At 46.5% G+C, this 12,257-nt stretch overlaps 1 protein-coding gene across 1 annotated transcript in view; it reads left to right on the plus strand.

The window, feature by feature from the left end:
• Window positions 1–471: 471 nt before the first annotated feature.
• MCTP2 (multiple C2 and transmembrane domain containing 2) overlaps window positions 472–12,257 on the plus strand; it is a 376,016-nt gene continuing 364,230 nt past the window's right edge. Inside the window, exon 1 of the mRNA XM_030189721.1 lies at window positions 472–648. The gene's annotated coding sequence lies outside the window, so the exon portion shown is untranslated. The remainder of the gene's footprint in view (window positions 649–12,257) is intronic.

The raw sequence follows: 12,257 nt of genomic DNA on the forward strand, positions 1-12,257 counted from the left end.
ATGTACGTGCACACACCTATCTCTTAATAATCCGTTTCAGCCTTGAGGGCATGAAGAAAAGCCTAACTGTAAATACAACGAAGCTTGAGCATTTTCTGTTGCAAAGTGTTTATATGGTATCCTACTTCAGGCTGCTCCTGAGGCTGCATTCTGGGACCTGTAGGAGCCGATTTGGAACTGGAAGGAGGAGCAGGGCATCTGAGCAGAACAATCCCGTCCTCCTGCTCCAATGTTTCCTTCCAGCTCTGTTACTTGGGTGCTTGCACTAGCACCAGGAGCTTCTGCAAATCGCTGACTTGCAAAACACCTATTCAAGTGAGTCAACCTGAATTTCCTCGGGTTGCTTCTCTGTTGGCAGCTAAGGGGCACCGGGCAGGCAGGTTCGTGCAGCTTTGTACAGTGCTGGCTCCTCCCCCCTGCAATTGGTAAAGGCTGATGGCTGGGTTGCTCCTCTGGGCAGGAAGTCAGAGCTGCTGGAGTCGGATCTGTACTGCGTGCTGCTGTTCTAACATCAGCCGGTGCTGCCAGGGAGAGAACGAAGCGGTGGGATTGCGGGAGCTCGAGCTGAGAACAGACCAGACCAGGCACCGCCTAAGCTGTGGCAAGGCAACATCAGTGTGGCTTTTTGCAGCAAGTGACCATGTCCAGGTAAGCAGCAGCTGGCCTGCTGACAGACCTTCAGCAAGGACAAGTTCGGCTCTAGTTTGCCTGCTGGAGGGACGGGATGTAGCTTCATCATGATGGAACCGCACAGGGCAGGGAAAGAGTTACAGGAGGAAGAGGAAGGGTAAGTTTATCCCCTGGAAAGGCGTGCTCTTCCTAAAGAGAAGTCGTGCAAAAGCACCACCGGTGAGCTGGGAATGACACTCCAGCCCCAGTTTTCTGAGAGCGGCGGACGGGCCCGGCGTTAAGGTGATGTACCAAAGTTGGCAGCCTAGGCAGCCGCCTATGTTGGCCACCCCTAAATTCAGCCGCGAGTGGTGGTGGGCGTTACGGGAGGGGGCGGGGAGATAGCGCAGGAGTCCAGGTATAATTCCCCCCCCCCCCCCCCTCTTTTTGCCCGGGACCTGTTGCGTCCTGTACACACATGGTTTTGTTTGTATGCCCTGCGCCTTCGTTTAGGAAGAGATGTTGCAATAACGCCTTCGTTTCCTGTATTTCTGAAACCGGCGGTGATGGCACCAGGCAGCTGTGTTGTGTAAAGAAGGTTATTTCTTTGTTTTTGTTAGAAGGGGGAACTGGAATGGGGAAGGTAAGGACAGTTAGCAGCAGGTTAGGATCGTTTGCTGCTCATGTTTGCCCTGGCTTCTAGAGACTGGAATTTCAAAGTTGGGTTTTTTTTTTTTGGGGGGGGGGGGGGGGGGTGTCCTTCCCTCAGCGCGATAGATTTTGGGTAGAATTACTTTCAGTTCCAAGCTTGATCGTCAGAAATATTTGCACCACCAGAAATTGCTGGCACCTCACAGAAAAATAGTTGAAAAAAAAATGATTTCCTGTAGGACCTTCCAGTAAAGCTGCACCGCTGCAGACACCAATGAAAGAAACCAAACTGCCCTAGACAGAGCAGATAGAATCATCTTGGACACCCCTGTTCGTTTTTTTTTTTTTGTCATTTTTATTAGTTTCGAAAAATACGAATGACTGGACAAAAAGTATCAGTGTAATACACCTCAGCCCCTTTCATTTCACTCAGTTCTGAAGGCTCTGCAACGTAACCACTTTTGTCCCTTGTGAAACCTTGGTAAAGAGATGGCTTCCTGTACTGACATCCCCCCCCCCCCCCCCCCCCCCCGGGGGGAAATTGTGGAGATTTATGAGACCTTGGCAAACCAGCTATATGATATGACACTGACTAGTACTACTAATAATAATTTATATAGCGCTAGTATACGTTATATGCAGGTACTTTGTCTGTCCCTAGAAGACTCACAGTCTAATTTTTTGTACCTGGGGTAGTGGAGGGTTAAGTGACTTTCCTAAGTGGGAATCAAAGCCAGGTCACCAGGATCGGAGCTCACTGCACTAACCATTAGGCCACACCTGTACACGAGAGTTTGCGCTAGTGAAGTGAGCAGGAACAAGGCAACTTGAGTTCTAATCCTACCCTCTTGGCCTAATCACTCTGGGGTCCTTTTATGAAGCTGCGGCAAAAGGGGGCCTGTGCTTGCGTCGGCACTTGTTTTTGACTTGCGCCGAGGCCCCCTTTTACCGCAGTGGGTAAAATGTAGTTTAAAAAAAAAAAATGGACATTTTGGGTGGGAACACTTACCACCAGTGGCGTAGCAAGGGAGGGGTGGTGGGGGCGGTCCACCCCGGGTGCACACTGCCGCACGCCTATTGGCTCCGCTGGTTCCCTGCTCCCTCTGCACCGGAACAGGTTACTTCCTGTTCCGGGGCAGAGGGAGCAGGGAGCCAGTGGCACTGACAGGCGGGTGGCTGCTCTTTGCACCTTCCAGCAGCCAAGAATGCACCTGGGGGGGCTTGATGCGCCGGGGAGGGTGGTATCATTGCGCCCGGGGGGGGGGGGCTTGATGCACTGGGGAGGGGGGTGTCATTTTGCTGGGGGGGGGTGTCGTGCTGCATCCTGGGGGGACGGACGCCGCTGCACCCGGGGTGGGGGGGGGGGTGCGCAGCGGCGATCCACCCCAGGTGGCAGCCGACCTAGGATCGCCACTGCTTACCCCCACCCATTGAGGTGGCAATAAGGGCTCCCGCGCTACCCTGGCAGGCACATGCTGAGGGTGGGAACTTCCACAGGGCAGTAGCCCGGCAGTACTTCCCTTTTAGCGAGTGGTAAGTCCGCGTTGGGCTTACCGCCGCTTTGTGAAAGAGTTTCTTCTCTATCTCTGAACGCCTTAGGTACCAAACTTAAGCTCACGTTTTTGCATTTTAGGGACGAGCGCAGCCATAGAGCATTACAGGTGCTCAGGTGTAAATGCAGACTTGCGCTCGCATTTTATAATGGCAGTTGTGCGCGCAATTGCTGATATAGAATTCACTCAGCGCATCATCAAAATTCTTTGCACAAAATTTGGGTGTGTGCCCAATTTGCATTAACTTAATTGAGTAAAAGGCCAATTAGTGCCAATAATTGTGAATTAACAATTATTGGTGTTAATTGGCAACAATTTGGATTCACTCACTTGTCTTGCTAAGCACTATTCTATAAAGAGGGCATTGGCCATGGGAGGGACATGGGTGGGTCAGGGCATAGAATTCGGGGGCACTGCACCTAATAAGAAACAAAGTCAGATCATCAAGATCCTACCTAAACCTACACTACCCAAATTGCAAAGGACTGAAATACAAAACAACTTACGCAGCCGGCTTCTCCTACATAAGCGCACAACTATGGAATGGGCTCCCAAAAGCTGTGAAAACAGTTCACGGCCACTTGAACTTCAGGAAATCACTAAAAACCAACCTCTTCAAAAGGGCCTACCCCAACGACCCCACGTAACCCTCCTCACCTACCAACACAGCATGACTATGATCGAACAGGACATCACTCAATCTTCATCCATTCCGACCCTCCACTTATACCTCATACGATCACAATACAACTTTGTATTTGTTATCCACCAACTGGGCAAACGCCTTTGATGGTACTATGTAAGCCACATTGAGCCTGCAAATAGGTGGGAAAATGTGGGGTACAAATGCAACAAATAAATAATTTACATGTGAGGATTTACACAAGGTTTTAGTTGGTGTAAATCCTGATGCCCAATGCTGGGTGCAGATCCTGGTGGCAGGGGCAGCCCACGGCAATCTTCCACCTGAGGCAGGGATGAGATAGTGCCCTAGCCCCCCCCCCCCCCCAGCATCACTCCCCCCCAATCTATCATTTTTCCACACTCTCTATCAACTCCTTCACTCACCCCCCCCCACCCTCCGGCCGCAGTCTAGTATCTCACCCCTTCCTTCTTTCCTTCCTCCCTCAACCCCCCTCCCCGAGCCTACCTTCTCTTTTTGTTGTTTTCAAAAGTCATCTGCGACAGCCACATTTTATCTTCGTTTTCCTTGTAAATGTATAATATGTTATAATTCATGTAAATATGTTTTCACAGATCCATCACAATTAACATCGTTTGTAACATCTGAAAGAACTGAAGGAGTTAAAGAGAAAGCCTTGTTAGATTGTCTCCTGAATGTAATTTTCCTTAAATAATATTACTTTATGAATCCTCCTGTAGCAGGATGTCCCTCTTTAAAGTGGACTTGGGTGTTTAATTATGTGTTGAAAATGTTTTTTCTTTGTTAATTTCTTTATACACTATCTAATCAAGTGTATTCCTTGAAATAATTGTATACGCAAAAAAAAAAAAAAGAGTCATCGGCAACAGCGATCCCCATAAGCTGCCCTGCTGCTGACACTGGCGTCTCCTCTGTACTGTGGTCTGCCTCCGAGGAAACAGGAAGTTACATCAGAGAGGCGGCCCACAGTACAGAGAAAACGCCGGCAGCAGGTCAGCGTATGGGGATCACCGCCGCCGCCGTCTTTTGAAAAACAAAAAAAAGACGGTAGGCTGGAGAGGGGAGTTGAGGAAGAAAGGGGGGGGGGGGGAAGATGCTGCTCCATAGAGTGCTGCCTGAGGGCCCCCACTTCAGTTGGCCTAGTGGTAGGGTTGCCATTGCCCAACACTATAAGGCATTCTATATCTACCCAACTCAGAGTGTTTTTATAGAATAGCGTTCGGTGCTCATTATTTTTGGCACCCAAATTTAGACACCGTTTACAGAATCTAGTCCTGTGTGTGTATGTCTATATGTATATATACAGACGCGGAGGGGCAATTTCGATAGAACGTCTAAATCAGAATTTGGACGTTTTACAAAAACGTCCAAATTCTGAACAGGAAATGCCATTTTCGAAAAAGATAGACGTCTAACTTTTGTGTTCGAAAATGCTATGGACGTCTTGCGATTTGGACGTCCTTTTTGTTGCTCCATTTTTGAACAAAAGATGTCCAAATGCAAAATGGGTGGAGTAGAGGTGTAGCCTAGTGGTTAGTGCGGCAGACTTTGATCCTGGTGAAGTGGGTTCAATGCCCAGTGCAGTTATTCATTATAAAATCAGGTGTAGCTCAAAATGTCTAAGTTTTAGTCTTGGACGTATTTGTTTTGTTCTATTGTGGCTGAAAGACGTCTTAGGAACGCTCAAGTCCCGCTTTGAACACACCCCTGGCACGCCCCCTGGAGATTCGGCCATCCTTCTGACAGACTTCAGAGAAAGACGTCCAAAAAGAGGTTTTGATAATACTGATTTGGACGTTTCTGTGAGATAAACGTCCAAACGCTGACTTATGTCACTTTTTGGACGTCTGTCTCTTTTGAAAATGAGCCCAACAGTATCCTAAACCAGGGTTACATACATTTTATTACATTTCAAAGTTTCCAACCCCAGGAGTATTCCAGACTTCTGGAAATGTTTCACTTGTTACATAAGTTACATAAGCATAAGCACTGCCATGCTGGGAAAAGACCAAAGGTCCATGAAGCCCAGCACTCTGTCTCTGACAGCGGCCAATCCAGGCCCCAAGAACCTGGCAAAACCCCCAAATTTAATAATGTATTTTGTTCTCTACATGTCCACCCTGTCCTTCTCTGAGTTTGGTACTGATTTCTTACTATTACTATGCATTAACCAGAGTGTAACTACTACTACTACTCAGGGCCGTGCATAGGGTCTCCGGCGCCCCCCTGCAGTTGGCCCCGCGCCCGCCCCCCCGAAAACGATCGCTACACTACCCGCCGCCCCCCCCCCCTGAAAACGATCGCTACACTACCCGCCGCCCCCCCCCAGAAAACAATCGCTACACTACCTGCCCTCTTCTCCCCAGATCCTTTTCTTTTTGTTTAAATTTACCTCTGTCCGGCGGCAGCGTAGCGTTAATGAGAAGGAGGCGGCGCTCCCCCGCCCCGACGTGTCAGTCTTCCCTTTGCTCGGTTCCCGCCTTCTTCTGACGTCATGTCAGAAGAAGGCGGAACTGAGCGAAGGGAAGACTGACACGTCGGGGCGGGGGAGCGCCGCCTCCTTCTCACTAACGCTACGCTGCCGCCGGACAGAGGTAAATTTAAACAAACAAAAAAAAGGAAAAGGATCTGGGGAGAAGAGGGCGAGGTAAGCATGGTGCGGCGGGGCGCCCCCCAGAGGATGGCGCCCTCCTGCCATGCTTACCTCGCTTACCGTGTTGGCACGGCCTTGCTACTACTTATCATTTCTATAGCGCTACCGGACGTACGCAGCGCTTTACACTAGAACATGGAGAGACAGTCCCTGCTCGATAGAGCTTACAATCTAATTAGGACAGACAGACAGGACAAGTGAGGGAAAAGGGTTAGGACAGACAGGATATATCAGGGATAAGGGACAGTTGAAGGGAGGATGAAAAGGTGAGGGTTTTGAAAAGGTGAGTAGGGGTTAGGAGTTGATAAGCAAGGGCATTAATCAGAGCCAGTCCTAGGGTCTCTGGCGCCCCCCAGCAGACTATGAGTTGGCGCCCCCCCCCAATCTCCTTTCTCTTTTCTCCCACCCTGCCCCTGTCCAGCGATTCTCCTTCGCCCCATCCCCCGCCGTACCGCGCCACCCTTGGTACTTTTAAATCTTTAATTTACCTCCGTTCCAGCAGCCACGTCATTTGAAAGCCCTGCCCTGTCTCTAGCCTTCCTTCCCTTCGTGAGTTCGTTCCCTCAGAGTCCCGCCCCCGAGGAAATGACGTCAGAAGGCGGGACTGTGGAACGAACTAACGAAGGGAGGGAAGGCTAGAGACAGGGCAGGGCTTTCAAATGACGCGGCTGCTAGAACTGAGGTAAATTAAAGATTTAAAGCACCAAGGGCGGCGCGGTATGGCGGCGCCCTTGAAGGCAGGCACCCCCCTGCGGTGCTTTCCCCGCTTACCGGGTTTGACCGGCCCTGGCCTTAATGATTGTTTTAGTGCATCTTGGCCTGAGTGAGGTTAGGAATCTCATTAACACAGCAAAGAAAGCAGGAATTGCTGAGGAGGGTGGTGTATGGAACAGCACAGCAGGTAAACAGTGATTGAGAAGAAAATGTGTTTGTAAATAGAAGTAATCAATAGAAATAAAACGTGGAAAAGAAAATAAGATGATACCTTTTTTTACTGGACATACATTTCTTGATTAGCTTTTGAAGGTGGCCCTTCTTCCTCAGATCGGAAATAGATGACAGTATATATGTGAAACATCAAAGCATTTCAGTCTAACAGGATGGGGGGTGGATAGGTGAGAGACAGGAAGAGTCTGGTGCAGTGAAAGTGCTGTGCTGAGTTCTGCTAGGTGGGACAGCTGGCTTTGATTCTCAAGTCCAGACTGTGCTGTTTTGGCTAGTTGGTACCTGGGAGTCTGAGGAGGCACTGGCAGATTTCAGAATCCCTGGGGTGGAGGGCCGGAGCCGGATTCTCAGCCATTTTGCAAAACAGAGATACCAAGTGCCAGATTTAGATTGCATGCATAATGGGTTCTCCAGGGAGTCACTCTCTTTAGCCTGTGGTCATGGATAATTGCTATCATGTCTGAGACAATTGCTTTATAAAAGAAAAAGAAACTGGCCTTCCCTTCCCCTCCTTCCACACTCATCTATTTAGATGTGAATAAAGCCTCCTGCTTCTTTAACATTGCACAAGATAGTGCTGATTTGAGCTGGGAACACAAATGAAGGAAACTGCTGGGCCAACCCCCTCACCCCCTTTTGGCCCAGAAGATATAAGATACACTGGCTGCCACTTATTCTGTTTTTGAGGACTTTTTTTTTTTTAACTAGCACAAGAACGGAGGAGTGGCCTAGTGGTTAGAACACCAGTCTTGCAATCCAGAGGTGGCCGGTTCATATCCCACTGCTGCTCCTTGAGGCTCATTTTCAAAGCACTTAGTCTCCCAAAGTTCCATAGAAACCTATGGAACTTAGCCTCCCAAAGTGCTTTGAAAATATGCCTCCTTGTGATCTTGGCCAAGTCACTTAACCCTCCATTGCCTTAGATTGTGAGCCCTCCTGGGACAGCGAAATAGCCAGTGTAACTGACCTTCAACTACTACTGAAAAAGGTGTGCACAAAATCTAAATAAATAATAGATTAAAATTAAGAGGGGAGGTTTTTGAGGTGGGCTACAGTTACACCTTAATTTACTGAGGGAGTCAGCATCTAGCTGTACTGCAGGTTACTGACTCCTGTGATATTTGAATAATGCTGCTTGTAAGCAGTGCATTTTGTTTCTAGCAAAAAAGGTGCCGGTACTCAAATGCCAGGCCACCCTTCAGGGGTGGGGTGATCACTGGGGGGACCCACCCCACAATAGCCAGGTCCTCTGCAACCAGTCACAGAATCTATGACAAGGCAGAATTGGTGTGTAGAGCCTGAGCTCTTTCATTAAAACTTGGGGACCATGGGTCAATTTTAGCAGACAATGGAAAAGGTTCCTGTACTCAGTACCCTCAAGTACCCTCTCAAAAAAGCCCTTCTTGTAAGCAACCTCACAAGCAGAAAGCCACAAAACTTTGGCTCAATGCTTACAGGCCACTTCTTAAAGGTGCTACTGGTAGCTGAATCTGCTCCTTCCCTTCTCCCCAATGACTATACTGCACTCTGAAGCCACCCCCCCCCCCCCCGATCACATCTCCCCCCACCTGGAAAGACCTTCTCCCAATCACTATGTGCTCCTCCCAAACTCATTTAGGCTCCCCCAGGTCTACCTTCAACATTCCTCATCTGTAGTGGGGTCAGGCAAGAACAATCCCCAGTTCCTACTGCCCTTGTTGGAAACAGATTCAAAATGGTGCCGGCGACCCCTAGTGGTAGTCTCATGGTACTACCACTATGTATCAAGTTTCTGTATAAGGGCAATACTATAATGCAAGCTTCTTTATAGAATTTACATAGTAAAAAGTTTTTTGTGCATGCATTTGCATACTTTGCATCTCATTACTACATATCCTGTAGTGATTTAAAAAACAAAACAAAACCTACATTACAGCATCAAAACTTGTATAAGAGTCCTTTAACATGAATTAAGGGACAAACAACGCCCTTTAGTGCTGTAACGCAGCTTGATAACTATCCATCTAAACCTTATTAAGACTAACTTTCATTGTATGGGGTTGGTCTGATCAAATTTGCCCTTCTAAGATCCCCCTGATATGTGGGAACGTTATTCCATTGGTCGCCTCTTTTTGTGTCCTGGGCATAATATTAGATTCTACTTTTTTGGATGGAAGCTTAGGTAGGGATATTGGTGAAGAAAACATTTGAGCAGCTTTCTGTATTACGCAAGTGAAACATCTGTCCAGGCCACTGTATTACTACTACTTATTTCTATAGCGCTACTAGATGTACGCAGCACTGTACACTTGAACATGAAGAGACAGTCCCTGCTTAACAGAGTTTACAATCTAATTAGGACAGACAAACAGGACAAATAAGAGATAAGGAGATTACTAAAATAAAGCTAGACTATTCCAACATCATTTATCTGGGATTATCAAAACAACAAGAATCCTTATTACAGGTGGTTCAAAATACTGCAGCAAAGATGATTTTTGGAGGGAAAAAATGGGAGGATACAGCACCTTTATTTTATTTTTTGATTATACTTTTTAAGTACTACATCAAAGAAAAGCAAACTTTGAACAGGAAATATGAAATCCTCTGATAAATCCCAAAGAACACATTCAAGAAATAAAATAACAGAAATTTACAAATCAAGTCACACTACAGTGAAGAACCAATGCACAAGACTAGAGGAAGCTAACAAAATCCTGAAGAAGAAAAGAAAAAAAGGAAGAAAAGTCTTATTTTTGTTTAATCGACTCAGTAGAATAGAAGCAAAGAATCAATATACATATCCATGATGCATCCAAATTAGTGGACCCTTTGCCTTCCAGGACAGACTGTAACCGTGATGTTTCTTAAAACATATACATCTTATTTTCCAAGGAAATCACATATTGACAAGGGTATCTCAACTGGAAGTTTGCTCCGAAAGACAAAACCTGTTGATAAATAAGAAACATATTTCCTTCTACTCTATGTTCATTTAGAAATATCTGGAACAACAGATGTAGTAACATAGTAGATGACGGCAGAAAAATACCTGCACGGTCCATCCTGTCTGCCCAACAAGATAAACTCATATGTGCTACTTTTTGTGTATACCTTACCTTGATTTGTATCTGCCATTTTCAGGGCACAGACCATAGAAGTCTGCCCAGCAGTAGCCCCGCCTCCCAACCACCAGCTCCACCTCCCACCACCGGCTCTGCCTCCCAATCTCGGCAAAGCTTCTGAGATCTTTTCTTCCAGGAAATTACACTCATTAAATCAAAAATATAAGTGTATTAAAGCATCTTTATCCTGGAGGAAGACAAATAAAACCTGGAAAACACTTCTTCCGTTGAGCTGTCAAGCATCTCCACCAAATCCAAATTATTAGATGATAATAGTGCTCCAAATAGTATTCCTCAAAAGTAGCAGTTTGTTTCTATGAAGGAATAAGCCAATAATATAGTTGATCCAAAGAAATAGTATATTTTATGCAAAGGAGGAAGCCCAGAGTCAAGATATTTAAACTTTTCTTTCAAGAATCTATAAAATAGATCCTTTGGTTCACATGTTAACGGCTGAGGAAAATGTAGTGATCTCAAAGTTGAACTGTATTTTTATAGTTATAAAAAGTTTCTTATGATGAAGTACCTGATCCTGGGAAATGTGAACTTGCTTAGCCCGTTCAACTTGAGTTTAAGATTCCTCCATCTTTGTAGACTGAAGTGCATAACATTCTTCCATCTTCTTAACCGAAGGGACGAACCCAGTACATACTGTACCTTATACAAAGATTCTAGCACAGACCATATTGATGACAGTGTAACTTCTGCAGTTTTAACCAAAGGAGGTACAGGTACATCCAGCCTCAACACCTGGCTGCCTTCCATAATCTCTGAGGGCAGCATTTGTTCCAATCTCAACTGATGACTCCACCGTCAGGAGCAAAGGCGATTGTGCTCGACAATGCTAGTTCCTTAGCCAAACACAGCTCCGCAGCCACAAGCTCTCATGAACCAGGAAGGAGATCTGGGCCAGCAGGACCGAGTGCCACATCACTAACTAGGTTGGGCCTCTTCCTCACACCTAGACCAAGAGTTGCTCCTCCAGGTAAGGCTTGAGCAAAGCTGGTGATGTCCACTTGCCGCAAGACAGGGGTCTGTAGGAAGTGGTTAGGAGGTTGTGGCTTCCCCTTCCACTTCGGCATCAGAAAAACAGAATGATGCAGCCAAGAAGCAAGAGATTAATCAGAATAACATGGAAACCAATATGGAAAGTACTTACTGCAATACCAGTCAGCTTCTCCGTGCATAGAGCCTTGTTCCTGGGAGTGTGCGCTACCGACTTCCGATTCGGACAACTCCCTCTTAGACGGAGAGCTTTCAGGTGGAGGCGGCGGATTGAGATCTGGAGGCGACAAGGTAACATCTAACCCCAAGTCTCTTAGTTCTCCTTCCAAAGAGACCCGGTTATCGGGTCCGGCGTTTTCACGGTGAACCTCTTGATGGTTTGTTGAGGAGGTTCGAGCCGACGAGGCCTCCAGCCCTTACCGTTCCTTTTCTTTTTGTATAAGCTCTCTACACTCCTCGAGAGGTCTCACTCGCACTCGCAGCGTGCCGCCATCTTGAAACTTCTCCCCCCAATCTAACCCCTGCAATACCATCTTGATTCATCCTCTAATGCTTTTATTAATTCATCTTCACTGGATCCCTTTTTTTACTTAAATTACTCCACTTAGGTTTTATTAAGGTGTACTAATGGATTTATCATATGCTAAGAAGCCCATTTTATACCTATGGGCTTCTTAGCATTTAGCATGCGCTAATCATTAATGTATGCTAAATCTATTAGTGCACCAGAGTACAAGAACCCCTTAGTTTTTAAAATCCTTTATAATTTAGCTCTTGTCTACTTGCTGGATCTGTTATTATTGGAGTCAGACATTTATTCTACCAGATCTGTGTTCTCAAGGAAGCTTCAGTTTTCTGTCTAAAAATTCGCATTACAAGATGACCTTTGAGAAAATTCTCAGCTACAGCAACCCACACATTGGAAAGGACTGACAGCATTCAAAGGTTAGATTCATATCAATTGTTTAGAAGGGCATCTTAAGACTTGGCTATTTCAGAAATATTGTAAAGTAGTAGATGTATTTGGCGTCTTGTCACCTGGGATTGATCGTTTCTGATTTTTACCATTGCTG

This window comes from Microcaecilia unicolor, chromosome 1 (assembly GCF_901765095.1).
Source record: "Microcaecilia unicolor chromosome 1, aMicUni1.1, whole genome shotgun sequence".
In the NCBI taxonomy this organism is placed as follows: domain Eukaryota; kingdom Metazoa; phylum Chordata; class Amphibia; order Gymnophiona; family Siphonopidae; genus Microcaecilia; species Microcaecilia unicolor.